Raw genomic sequence first — 14,994 nt, 5'->3', positions numbered from 1 at the left:
ACTGAAACATGAACCATTATTCATTGCTTATGTTTATTGCGTTTGTTACAGCAACGATTTAGAAATATTCTATATATCAATAATTGAGAACAAAGATGTAAGCACGAATACTAATAAGGAGAAAATGAAGGCTTGGAGCGATATAACAGAGAAGTAAACATTTTAATAAGTACCTGCATCTCAAAAAAATGACCACATTATTTAATCAAAACATGTAATTTTTCAGATTTAATCTAGCAAATATAAGGACAAGAGACAAAAAACAATTGATGAATCAGTGGAAGTGCACTAAATTGAATACAAAAAAAGAGTTGTCATCTTATCGCCGTGAAACATCTAAAACTGGAGGTGGAACAAAGCCACCATCACCTTCTCGAGACACAATGGATATGGCAGAGATGATACCGCAACGGTTTGAAGTAGATTTCAATGAATTTGATTGTGATGGTGTCGAGGTAGGAATGTTAATTATAAATATGATGTATGGTAATGTTCAAGGTTCAACCTTTCAAGCATAGGCATATGCTCACAACAGTACTTTATTCCCCTACAGGTAGTTAGAGATATTGTAATACCTCAAAACATCCATGTTGCACTTGTAGTACCGAAACTCTGTCCAGCCAGAAGTGAGCCCATTCCCACTTATAATGGACAGTGGGTATAATACACCTTAATACCTGAGTGCGAACCACTCACCATGATACTTAAATTAATAGATGTTATTTATATATTTCAGGATATTACAAATAAAATCATTTTGGAAACAATTGATATCCCAAAAGCAAATAAAGCCAACAATGACAAGGTAATAAATCAGTTTTGACATAACTTGAATACTAAAAAAGCCAAACAAAGGTGTGCACAACAGTGACAACATAACTTAACAATTTCATTATTTTGTAGGATTAAAGAAAGGTTAAAGAAAATCATGTCGAACTGAACAACAAGAATCCCCAAACAACTCCAAAGAAACCTACAAGGAAGACACCGGTATTATATTTAAATTATCTCTATCTCTAAATAGAATAAAAGAAAGTTGCTATCCAGGTCTGTAGCATGTGCTACAAATTATATTATTAACACATTTATATAATTATATTAATATAAATGTGTTAAAAAATTTATAATATGAATTATAAAAAAAATTTAAGTTTTGCATGGACAGAGCTTAAATTAATATTCTCTTATTTGTTGCAGAAAGCAAGTAGTAGTTTTAGTTTTGGAGAAGCCTCGTAGATGCACAACCAAGTAATGATTAATTTAAAATTACAAACCGAAATTCTGATGAAGACAGTCACTTAAAAATAAATAGTATAATGAAATAAAAATGTTTTAAAGATAAATAGTGTTTTATTTGTTTAATGTAAGAGAATAATAATAAATATTTATTTAATTAATTTTTCAAATGTAAACTGAACTTTATTGACTTTAATGACTCCTTTTCCAGTCTTTGATTATTTAATTGTAATTAATTATTTGCATGCAATCAAAAACTATTTTTAATAATGCCAAAGAAATATAACTTCTTACGCGCGTACATAAGTACACGCACCCTTTTTTTTTTTATAGATCCCGTGGTCTGCAAATTGGCTCACCTGATGTTATACCGCCATCTTTGGACAATCAATGCCAGAGGGCTCGCGAGTGCGTAGCGTAGAACATAGCAGCTACTGTATACTAGCTACTAGTAGCCGGTAATCTGTAATCTATAGCGATCTCGACTTCAATGTTGAATTTTTGTACAAGGTGACGGATATTAAGAGAACGATATCGAAATTTCACACAAAAACGTCGGTCGCTAAGGAAAGTTTACCAGCGCAGACACTTTATTATTATTTAATTCGGCCCCCATCTGGGGCTAAATAGCTTGCCCCCGTACCGCCCTGTGTCAGCAGGTTGAAAACCCACACACCACTCGAAGGGGGCATATGCCCCGAATGGGCTTAAATACCCCTTCCAGAGCACAAACACAACATGTGCGTTTATAACATTTAAATAGCTTTGGACTTTGCTCACACTATAAAGAGACAAAGCTACACGAATTAAATGGTTAAAGTTCCAAGTAACTGGGAGGCTTAGTACATTGGAATATTTTCTACACTATGTACAGTCGAGTTGCTACGTTCACAAGTAACGCGGAAAACTTCCAACTTCCGAAATAGCAAAGTTTTCGCAGCGTATGGCAAAGTTTCTAACTCCCGCGCTGTTATGACATCCACATTGCCAATAGTTTTACATACATTTAGAATGAAGATTTTTGTTTATGAACAAGCAGTTTGTTTTGATCCAACTTGAAGCAATGACAAAACACTTCTTAAAGCAATACTGACAGAAACCCCAAGGTTGCAACATCAGCTCCACGGACATTGAGATCACTACATCGAACTTGCATACAAAAACTCCCGGTGCTTCGAAAATAAGAGTAAGGTGCCGGTTTTGTGTAACTCGGTTATATACCAATTTATAGGCTCAATAATTGTCGTAATTATTACGTCTTATAAATGTGGAATATCTAAGAATTACGAATCGTCGTATTTTGTTCATAGATACAGATTTTCATTACAAGAATTTGAACAAGGTTGATGGGGGTTGGGAGTTGGTGGTAGAAGGGTGTATTTATATTTTAATACAACATTTTTTTTTTAAAACAATTAATTATCTAATAATACTCTAATACTTACCTTCCAAACATACACGAAGCTGTTTGGGGAGATTTTGATTACAAACACGAGAATTTTATTTACATAGATTATATAATTTTTCACGATTAAGGTTTAATTTATTGAAGTGTGTTTACGCAGCGGTTTTATCTGTGTAAATTGAAGGATGCGATTACTGTTTAAGGGCTTTCGAGATTTTCTTTGAACTTTCTCGATTAATTTGATCGTAAAGTTCACTATTGTTTGATAAAAGATTAAGGGTTGAAGAAATTCAATCCTACTAAATATACTTAACGTTTTACAATATTAAAAAGTGAACACTTTGTTTTGGATTGTTTTTATAGACAAGAAGGTGATCAGCCCGACATGTTGTCTATTTTTAATTAAACTGCACATAATCCATTTTTTTCGACTATACCTACTGAGGTCTTTTTGGAGCTTATTTGTATCCCACCATTTTGTCAAAGTGTAATAAAAACTTTGATGAAAGAATTGCCAAACCTAATTATTTAAAAATATTTAACATTTCAATGAGCAATGTAGTGTTTTCAACGTGCGACTCTCATCCCTGGGGTCGTCAGTTCGATCCCTGACTGTGCAACCAATGGACTTACTGTCTATGTGCGCATTTAATACTCGCTCGTACGGTGTAGGAAAACATCGTGAGGAACGACCCAAAAAGAACACAGAAGCTCGATCACTTCCTACTAGACATGATCTCAGAACAGATACAGAAATCTGAGGCCTAGACCTAAAAGGTACCGTAAACATAACTGTAGCGCTATTGGTATGTATATGTAAACATTTGATTTAGTGTCATAGAATCTATTGTTTTATTTTGATTGACAAAAAATCTTTTTTGAAAAACCAACTTACGAACTTCACAGATACGTGTGAAATGCGATTATGATAATGAAAGATAAGGGCACGAAGCTTATTATATTTTATTACAGACTTTTAAAGCCAATGTAAGTAATACGCAAAGAGTCGCAAGTGTTTTAAATTTTTCCTAATAGTTTTGTTTTAATTTTATATGTTTTTTTATTTAGACACGGAATTAATAATAATGAGTTGACTGTTTTTAACGGATTAAAGTTATGTATTATTATAAATTTACAATTATTTAACATAATTTTAAATTCATCCGACCTTTCGCGTGCTTTACAGCGTGCGTGGTCACGGTGACTGAAGACAAAAGGTGTTGAATGTCAAAAAGTATCACAGCTGCAGAGAAAGTTGCATTATCTGTATTTATTTCCCCGGAGTTGTTATCGACTAAAAGATGGAGGGTTTTGGCAAAAATGGCTCACGGTGTCCTCTATTTTCGCGGATTGTTTTTCTTTTTGAGATTTTAATTTGGATATTATTGGATCCCAGGTGTTTGACAATTTTAGGCCGTCTTCTCTATTGAAATTGGGGTGTTTTTTGATTTCAATGGCTTCGCGTACCAATCTATAATACATAACTTTAATCCGTTAAAAACAGTTTTTTCTTTAAATGTGTAAAGCTGTTATGTCAATCAAAGACAATAATAATGAGGTGGTATAACTCTGTATGAGTCTTGGCCACGGATAGCATCCGATTGATTGTTTTTATAGCAGGAAGGTTATAAGCCTGACACATGTCTACTTTTGGGATGGAGACATGCTGTTCCCATCATCTTTGCCATCACCATATCAATAAAAAGAGCACCATACCAATGTAGTAAGTATAATCCTATAGTGTACAGTCGGGATTCAACGCCTGACCTAAGGGTTGACTAAGTTGAGTCGCTTGCTCAAGCCACTACCAACACTGCTCATACACATATATTTTATATTTTCTACTGGTAATGTAAAGAAATTGTATATACTAACAATTGTATTCTCACTAAGATTGACCAAATGAAATGGAGATGGACGGGTCATATGCTTCGGAGCTCTCATGAAAAATGGAGCAAAATAGTGACGGAATGGTACCCTAGAGACGGAAAACGAAGAAGAGGTCGACCACGCAAGAGATGGGAGGACGAACTGAAACTAACAGCAGGCTACAACTGGAGAAGAGTCACAAAAGATAGAGAACAGTGGAAAGGGTTAGAGGAGGCCTTTGCCAAGAGGCAAACCGAACACCGAGATATACTGGAGTGAAAATATATTAAAGTTCAGATATGTAAAGTGACAGAGTTTCGGAATTTAAAGGCTATATTATTATTATTATAACAATTGTATTGAGTTTGATACAGATTGCTACTAAAAAGGCTTTTGTTAAGAACCTTTATAAATTACCGACTCTCATAAAACCTTCAGCTTTATTAAAAACGACTTAACGGACTTAACCGTCTTTGTCACCATGGTTACCATTGAACTGGAAATACACAGAAACCATGGCAAATACGATAATATCTGTTAAGCTGTCTCTCTCTTAGAAATTAATTCAATTAACGCAATTTGATAGAAATAATCGAATGAGGATTTTGGATATAAATAGTCCGAATTGTTTTAATAAAAAATATGAATATAACTCCCTTCCTGCGTCTGTTTTTAACCGAATTATAAAAACTCGAAGGTGAAGGTTGTCAGTTCGACGTGTATTGTTTTGTGTATGTTCTAGCAACATAGACCGATCCGTCGAATGTCTGTCGACATCTCTGTCGACTCAACAGAGCGTCGCGTTTGTATAATTTTGCTCTATATACATTAACTAACAATAACACATGTTGATTTTTATGTCCAAGGCATGCCGGTTTCCTCACTGTGTTTTGTTTCACCCTTCAAGAAATTGCGAATCGCAATCAGAACCATCTAACCGAAAGTAGCACGGCCAACACTGCGCGTAATAGTCTACAAATAATAAAAAAAGTTTTTATTAATTTAAAATGTGTTTTTTTCAGATCCTGTTATGTCTATGGGGGTCACCCCCCAGGGAGAGATGAAAAAAGTCATGATTTTTGGCTTATTGTGAATAAGTTACTACACTATTTTATGATGATAATAACGCTGGCGCGTTTTGTCTGTGGTTTCAAATGAAAGACGGATATTGTTGCCTATCTGTGGTTGGAGTAGAGATTACGCGACATACACCATCTTTTTTACATTATCACACCCCGTTATGTATGTCTATACCAAATAAATATGTTGCTTAAAAACATAGGTCAGTTTTTTTACAACAATGTCATAGTGCGCCATTTCATACGAAACAAGGGTCGGTCAATAGGGAACTAGAAAGCTATTAACTCAGTGAGAACTGTCAATGACCTAAATAAAAGCAACTCAACGTTCAGAGAATTGGCAAAAGGGATACAACATTTCTATTTGAATTTAGTTATTAGTTTTAACGAGGGTTATGTAACCTAACAATAGTTACTTATACTTAATACAATACAATACAATAACAATAGGTATATTTTAGTTAATATTTAAAATCGTAAAAAAATTGTAAACAATCATTGCACATTTGAAGCCAATGTGAGGTTTTTAGTTTTTACCACACTCATACATTGTAATTTAACATTCTCGTTTCCGATAATGTCCAATAACATAAGTGTCACTTAGATTTACGAACTCCTGAATAAGTCAAGTTAGTTTTTAGTCAATGCCGCGTCGCAACCCCATTACCCCTAATTATATCTTAGTTATAAGCTCATGTTTTAAACAATTAAAGCAAGTTGTTGCGTAGCTTCAAACGAAGTGTTTCATTTAACATAATATAATCTGAATATATCCATAAAACAACCGCCACCAAGCTTAATTCGAGTCATCTCAAAATTAATTATACCTGTATTGAACACATATATTGCACCGTGGAAGATAAATCAGGCACGTATATTAAATAACAATTTAGAGTAATTTAATGTCAAAGGCACATTTTTGTATAAGATAGAATTCATCTCACAAAATATATTTTTTTAATTAATCAGTTAATCATTACTGAGAAACATTCTAGTAGCCAGGACTGTCAAGATCAGATCTCGTCATTTGTGCAATAATACCAACAGTAATAATGAATTAAAATTTTTTAATGAATTACAGTTTACTTTTAGCTTAATACATTCATATCTATCTGAGAGGCCTTATTGACAAAGACCTCATAAACTTTTTATACACTATGCAGCATTTGGGATGTAAGTACATCAGAAACCAAATTACTTTTAAATATGCTTCAAATGTTCTATAAAAGTATGATTATATGTCGCCTCCATAAATTAGATTGTAAGAGAGATTGCTGGATATTGCTATTCTCGTAAAATGAAAACTCGTTTTATGACATTTTTAATCTGCTCTTTCAGGACCCTTATAAGTCTTCGTGTAGGGGACATTATCAGAGCATTTTCTTTGAGAAAAGACATTGACACCCTAATACCGTTATAAAGTAGAAGTTCTTTGTCGACTATGAATAAAAGAAGAATGTAGTGCTCGTCTAACAGATTCTACATTGATTAAGTAGCTTATCGTTTTATTATGTAAAAAGTTAATACATTTTGGATTTATTTATTACCTTGGGTTTTTTGTTAATTAGAGAGTTAAGTTGGGTGGCGGTTGTTGGAGGATGGAGGAGATGTTGTCAAGGAGATGTTCAAATAAATGAAATACTTTGTTTGAAAAAAAAAAAAGAAGTTAGGTGACTGACTTTAATCGTTGAAATCAAAGGCTTATTTTTTTTTATATAAATAATTTTATATATAAATTATATAAATTTGAGGTATACTTAAATGATCGTAATCCTTAGGATTGATTTGCTCCAGTTGAAACAATTTGTATGACTCAAAACATGGCGATTAAAAAGAGAGGCGGAGAGTTTCTTGCCAGTTCTTCTTGTTCGCTCTACGCCCTTGACTTGCGAACTGGTACTAAATGTAAATTTAGAATCAATTTAACATCTTTTCAGTTGACGTTCATAAGTTTTTTGAGTGTGAGTTTACTACCCAGCTATTAAAAAAACGATTTAATTAATACTTTAAATTGAAGAGAATTATAATATAATGTTTATTGGTTATTGCTTTATTGCACAAATGTCTTCTGTTATCAGAGTAACACCTTTGTGTATAATATAGTATTAGCACAGATAAATTAGTAAGTATAATAATAATAATAATCTTTATTTTACCTTTACCTATTATTATTATTATTTTATTTTTTTTTACCTTTTTTTTTTTTTATCTTTTTTTTATCTTTTTTTTTTTTATCTTTATTTTTAGTATGAGCTCGTCTAGACAAAATAGAGTATTCATAGACTGAAACTTTCAATGACCCAAGGGGCTAATGCCGACGACAGACGCCGCAATTCAAAGACACGACTCATCTACTAAATATTGAAATGATGAACTGGTTAGCTCACTTCAAATGAGATATAATAGGACGAACATATTATTGCCAGCATTCTATCAATGACTTTATTCTTAAGTGTCGTACAGTACCTAAATTCTGAAAAATAAAAAAATTGGTTGTTTGTAAAGTAGGTTTACGATCGAGATGTTTACGTGATAACGTCTTATTGGTGATATAAGTTTTTGGGAAGTAAGGAATTAATGAAGATAACAATTTTTTCAAATTTTAAATTACATCTATCGTTTTATTCACACTTTTGATGATAAATTTCGGGTGTAAAATGACAAGTTTACTTATTCGACTATGATATACATTTTTCTTCATACATTCACGGAATGACTGGCAGCGCTCGAGATGAGACGGGAGATCGGTCCGTCTCTCTCTCGTTATACCTGCGATCGCGCTCGTGAGGTTTTGGTGTGACACAAGTTTCTGAACATGTCACCCGACTAAAACGATTTTAAAGACGTTATCACGTCAAAAACTTAAATTATTTTTTATTTTTATTTTGTTATTGTTTGCTTTATTTTTTCCCTCGATAGATTGTTCATGTTATAATGTAATTGATGTGTATGTGTGCTTTATTTGTGGAATCAATTTTTTTGTATTTTTTAGGCATACACGTTGTTTTAGAAAGTGTAACTAAATAAATAAATTGACTGCTTAAACGATGTAAATATAAAACACTGTAAAGTGTTGCTACAACTGACATTTATTTATGAATCCAATGACAAAGAAATCAGTGTTTAATTCAATACTATGATTTTTTTATTAATACTATATGAATACAGTAATTGTGAATATTCGTATATTTCAACACAACATTGACCTTTTTCGCCCACGTCAGACTGTAACGCACATAAAACGCCATCCCAGAAAAATTTAAATTCAAACTTTGCGTATTGTAATATCTTTTTGATGAAATTTATTTGCTAACGACCACACAAATAGTGGTTTAATTACTAATAATATTCATTCATTATTCAACCATATATATAAGCGGAGTAGTGGTATTTGAGTCAGGGAGGAGGCGCTTCAAAATACACTGACCATTACAATTACCAAACGAGTCAGTTTAAATACCTTAGTCACGTACCATCCAACTAAATAATGGGAATAAAGAAAGGGAGGGAAGAACTTTGTCGTGGTCATTCAACTATTTAGAACAAGTTTTTTTTCACATGTAGCTGAAGTATATGCACACTTGATAATATAACATTCTTTGTATCGTCTGTGCGTGCTGACAACTACTAAAGCGCTGTACCGTTTCGTAGGTTTAGCAGCTTCGTAGGTCCAATCTCCGGTTGTGCACCTCTATGGATATTCTATGTGCGCATTTAACATTCACTCGTACGGCGAAGGAAAACATCGTGAGGAAACCGGCTAGGCTTAGACCCAAAAAGTCGACGACGTGGGACACAGGAGGCTGATAACCCGACTGTTTAATTAACAAATTATAATGAAACAGATACAGAAATCTGAGGCCTAAGAAGATTGTAGCGCCATTGGTGTTTTTATTTTTATATCGAATTTATTTGCGATGTTAACAAATTTTGATTTTGATTTAAAACATTATATTTAGAGTTTTAGCGCTAAGTATGATGTGTGCCCCAGCTTTCAATAAACGCAAATGAGAAAGACAATAAGGTGGATAAACTAGAAAACAGCTAAAAGAGATGGCAGGTGGTACATGGCAGAGAGTGGCATAATGCAGAAATTGCGGGACTAGGAGAAAGCCGTTTCCAACAAAAACACATCTAAAAATAATAAGATGATACAAATACAAATGTGTTTAAGTCTAAAAATATCTGAAATAAAAGGCTTTTATTATTCACTACATTCAATATACTTCATACTCAAAAAGTTATTTAATTACGAGAATTACAGCAGACAAAGTTAACGAAATAAGAACGCTATTGTTTAATCAAAAACACTACAGTACTAAGAAAATATTTATACCAACAGACATTATGAAACCACTCAAAGTACGTACTGAAGGACATCGTTGCGAGAGTACACTCTAACATTTCCCCTGCAAAGTTGTTACACATGTGACAATCGTCTTCATTATAATTTAGCACATAGCTACGTAGCCAGCATCTACGTAGAGGCCAATTTTCCTTGCATAATTTACCCTGTGTATCATTACCAGGCTGTTAGAAGCACCCCTAATGCACGCTAATGGAATCAATTTTCCGTGTTTCGTAAACGAGGACGGCACTCTGTGTATGCTTTAATTTGTTTTATTGGAAACAGTTTAGCGTTATATATGTGTTTTAAAGTGATATTAATATACAGGAGTTGATATAAGATGAGCAGTGTTGGCCTAGTGGCTTCATCATGCGACGTTCATGCATGAGGTTCGATCCTGGCGGTTCACCTGTGGATTTATTGTCTATGTGCATATAAAGATCGCTTGACTCATGATAGAAAACATCGTGAAGAAACCGGCATGCCTTAAAAAGACAACGTGTGACATAGAAGATAAAATGTACCACTTTCTTTGCGAATAAACGATTTATTTATTTATTTACTTGCATAACCCTGACACAGGTATTTTTTTAACTTAAAAGGATTCCCGAATCTTACATATTGTAATGCATATGTACTTATAATAAATAAATATATTTTTATTTTTCTTTACTTATATTAGAAAAAAATGTATATCGAAAAGAAACAGAAATCAGATGTCCAGACCTAAAAAACTGTAGCACCATTTATTTTTCTTATTTCACCATCATTGACAATTTCTCATTAATTGAAATCTTTAGTAAAATTATTGTCACCAACATTGTTGTAGTGCTTGCCTTACGGGGCATCCATTTTTGTCGTGATATTATTAGTTTCGTAGATTTAAATACACAAAAATTTCTTCACAATACGAGTGACTTATGGACAGGCAGTTGGCGTTTCATTTCCTCGGTTTCCTGTGAGGCCTAAAACGGACAACTTTTAACCGCAAATCCTGCTAAAAATACAATCTATTTGGCACGTTTTCAACCAAAATTTGTTCACATTTAACTTCCATTTTGTTCTAGTTAGAATAAACTGCACAGCAATTGCGCTTTCGGGCCAGTGTTTGTTAATTGAGTCCGGCAGTTAGATTTGCACAATCAAAATGGTTATTTTTGAAGTATTCAAAAGATTAGCGTTTAGCTCAGAAAACCGTCGAACTGCTAACCTAAAAATAAAAAAAGTAGGATAAAACAAAAAAATACATGTTGCTTCAAAACATACTCAAATTGAGATTAACAGTAACTTTATATAAGACCACACCGCTTCAACAAAATAAACATTCTATAAAATCGAGTTATCACTCTAAAACGTATAAAATAAATATGTGAAAAACAAAAAATATTTCTATTTATGGCTACATATTATTCTACAGTATAGCCTAATTCCTATACAGAAAATGGATCAATAGATGCTAGAAGCCAAGACCCATAGAGTAGCAACACCTCACACACGTTTCTCTTAAATCGTCTGCATATCTTAACTATTTAAATAATTTCCGTTAGTAAAAATATCAAGGAAATGTTTGAAATATCAAAGTGATGTGGTATCAATACAAGCAGTTATATTTTAACCTTCTTATCGACCTTTTCCAATAAGCCGATAGTAGTAAGCTGATTACAGAGCCGGCACTGTTAACCCCCAATAGTTTCTGTGTAGGTTGCGACATCAAGGAGAGAGCTTGTAGTTTATTGTTTATCAGAGTGCCAAATCATAAAATGACTGCTTTACGACTGAATTGAGCGCGACCGCTGTGAAAACCGCTGTGTGACTACAGATATTGAGAGAATTATTATCGAAATTGCATACAAAAACGACGCGAACGTCATCGCTTTTGTATAGAATTAACGGGCAGGAGGCTCACCTGATGTTAAGTGGACATGGACAGAGGGCTCGCGAGTGTGTTGCCGGTCTTTTAGAAATTTGTAATTGCTGCATTACTTTACACACGCAAAATATTTTTTTCAACCATGATATTGAAAATCAAAGTATTACTCAAACCAAACTCCAGGTAAGAAACAAAACTGAATTTGTTTTTAAATTAAACTACCATTTTTTTTTAGATTTAGGCCCTTTTAAATATAAAGGTTTCATTTAAACATTCCTTAATCATAATAAGCCGTTAGTGAATTTGAATTACCTCAATGTTTAAATGACCGTCTTTGTATACGACAACACCTTTCATTCAACACAAATTTAATTATTGCTTCTCCGGGAATCGAATCTATGAGTTAACCAAAGCGTTCCGTAGTCGTAGGTTGTTAAATAATTAGCATACTATGTAAATAAAGCACGCATATCAGTAAAAGTGTCAAGAAATGAATGCTACAGAAATGTGACTAGAATAATAAATGAGAGTTCTCTTTGCATATAAATGTCCCTAATTTATTCAGTCTTTACGTTTACATAAAGTTGGGTATTTAATGATCTCCTTTGTTAATTTACTTGGTTTATTTAATACGTTTACGTTGTATTACGTGGCTCTGGGGTCTTAGACAAAAATATTTGCGGCAGATTTGACATTATTATTTGATACGACATGATTTATGCCGTTTTATTTAATGTTCACATGTTTCTTCTTTAACATGAACGTTGTCAGTGGAGAATTGTAGATAATTTATTGATATGTCGGTTGCGTTTAAGATATTTAAGAATCAGCTTGATTGCCCCATCTTTTTAACTAAACTTAAATTTCGTGGATCCTCTAGAAACCCTAGGCATCTCATCATCCCATTTCCAGATTGAGCATTCTCATAAACGAGATTCTAGATACCCATAGTTGCTCCCCTCCTACTTTGAAATCATTTTCCCTTAGTTCTTATAATTTATGAATCGATGTATTTGTTATGTTTGCGTACTCGTATAAGCGCTTGTCACATTAAATCTTGTATTTTATTTTTATTAAGTAAATAATCAATATCTCTTTCAAAGGTTGGCAATCATTATGGCTGATTTATTTTTGGATGCCGCAATACTGAACAGAGACTTTGTGCTTTGATCAAACCATTTGCGAAGATTCTTAAATCAAGACTTTTGAAAGGAATGTTTAGTAGTGTATATGCAGTTGACGATACTCTATTGGTAACATTAAACCAGATGTATGCAATTTGCTGAAAAACCATATGCACCGATGTTTGCACATATTTTAAATTGTAATTTGGCTCGAGAGTATAACCACGAAATAGTTAAATAAATTAGCCTTCCCATTTTGTTTCCCCTTTGGAATTTGTTAGTCTAAAATCACTTTGATACACAATTTTGTTACACATATAAACTTCGCATCTTGATATATCCATTCAGCGAGAAGAGATCGATCTTGAGTAATACTTGGCAGTAGACTGTACCTGTTATTAAAATAGCAAGTCCTTTTCGTACTTCGGAAGGCACGTAGCGATCTTGAGACTTGATTGTATCGGTCTGACTATCAGGAATCTTATAGGACCGTTATATATGTCTATATGGCCTTGGTTGATCTCTTATATTGGTAATAAAGAAGTCATCTATACAGAGAACATCATTCACGCTTTTCTGTAATATTGTGTTTACGCTGTGGTGAAATTCCACAGATCAAGAAAACATGGTACAACTTATTTCGCTTTAATTTAAAGGAAGAACCTTTTTTCTATTATATTACGATGTATGAACTGTTTAGGGTTGACAATTAATATTGATATGGTTTATGTAATGTTTAACAGTACGTTCCAGTTAATATTTATCTATGTAATTCATTTTTGACTATACACAGAAATTAATTACATACACAATATATTACGATGTAAGTTGATGAGATAACTTTTTTGTCGAAACGTAAATAACACAAGTATAACAGTCAGCCATTAAATAACCTATTTAATTAAAAATATAATTGAATTTTTTTATATGTAATTTAGGGTATAATATTTACTTCGTAGTATCATAAATTATAGTTAAACAAGATTTTTCATTAAATAAATTTATTGTTCGTGTCATGCAGCTGTCTTGCTGTCCTGCAGTTTTCGATTGATTACTTAGTTCTGGTCCTGTTTTTATATTCTTAAAAGACAAGCTTTATAAATTTTTGGGTCAAATGCATGCCGGTTTCCTTACGATGGGTTTCCTTATAGACTCCGTAGCAATATGAAGAAATAGCGTACTCGTTCACGTCAAAATTAAAAATTTAAAAGGCTACATTTTTATTTACTACCAGTCCCAAAATTAAGGAAGTAGTGCGGGCGAGAAGAAATGGCAACAAACTCTTCGTCCTTTTTATTTGTTTGTTAAAAACTTATACAAGCTATTTCTAAGGGACTTCAAAAAAAAAGATTCTAAAAGTTCCTTCATGAATTTGTATAGAGAATATTATTCGATACACAAACTGTAAATTCTAGTCTCCACAAGAAAATAACTTAATCAAAAGGAAATCATATTAGCGTTATGAAGCCTGTACATCAAAGACGATTGTGAACCTCACACCGCGAGGGTGGCACCCTTTAATGAATTCCTCTTGAGTAACACCCCCTTCCTGTTTGTCATGGAGATATTATATTACACCGATATACGAGCTGTAAGCGTGTATATATCGTACGTACTACGAAACGTTATTAAGATATTGGTAAATATTAATAAATATCTTTCGCAAATCTAGTATCCAGCTGTCAAACTGAAAACTATTATAATTTAAAAATATATATTGGAACACCGAATGGCCATATTTTAAACAATTTCAAGTTTCAAAGCTTCTATCAAATAATATTATTAAAATGGTACAATAAGAAGCGCCTTAATGAATTAAAAATTAAGTCATTCTATTATTAACTAGATTCTATGACTAGTCACTTTCCGTGCGGCTTGATCCCCGCCTCTGCATCTTCTACCGCATTTACCATGGAGAGTGTTCAGAGGAGTTGTTCGGACTAATACCTGCAGCTGAGTTTCATTATAGCCGTCAAGGCAAAATACAAAATACCATCCGTAACATCTCGACGTCCGTCGTTCCACAACTGACCGTTTCTTAAGGCAGTTTCGGCACCACCACT

At 33.2% G+C, this 14,994-nt stretch overlaps 1 protein-coding gene across 1 annotated transcript in view; it reads right to left on the bottom strand.

Annotated features, from left to right (window-relative positions):
* LOC125057730 (thrombospondin type-1 domain-containing protein 7A-like) overlaps positions 1-14,994 on the bottom strand; it is a 103,635-nt gene that overhangs the window by 41,189 nt on the left and 47,452 nt on the right. The window lies entirely within an intron of this gene.

Source organism: Pieris napi, chromosome 17, assembly GCF_905475465.1.
Source record: "Pieris napi chromosome 17, ilPieNapi1.2, whole genome shotgun sequence".
Taxonomy (NCBI): Eukaryota; Metazoa; Arthropoda; class Insecta; order Lepidoptera; family Pieridae; genus Pieris; species Pieris napi.
Note: the sequence above shows the minus strand (reverse complement) of the source record. Positions and strands in the feature narration are given on the sequence as shown.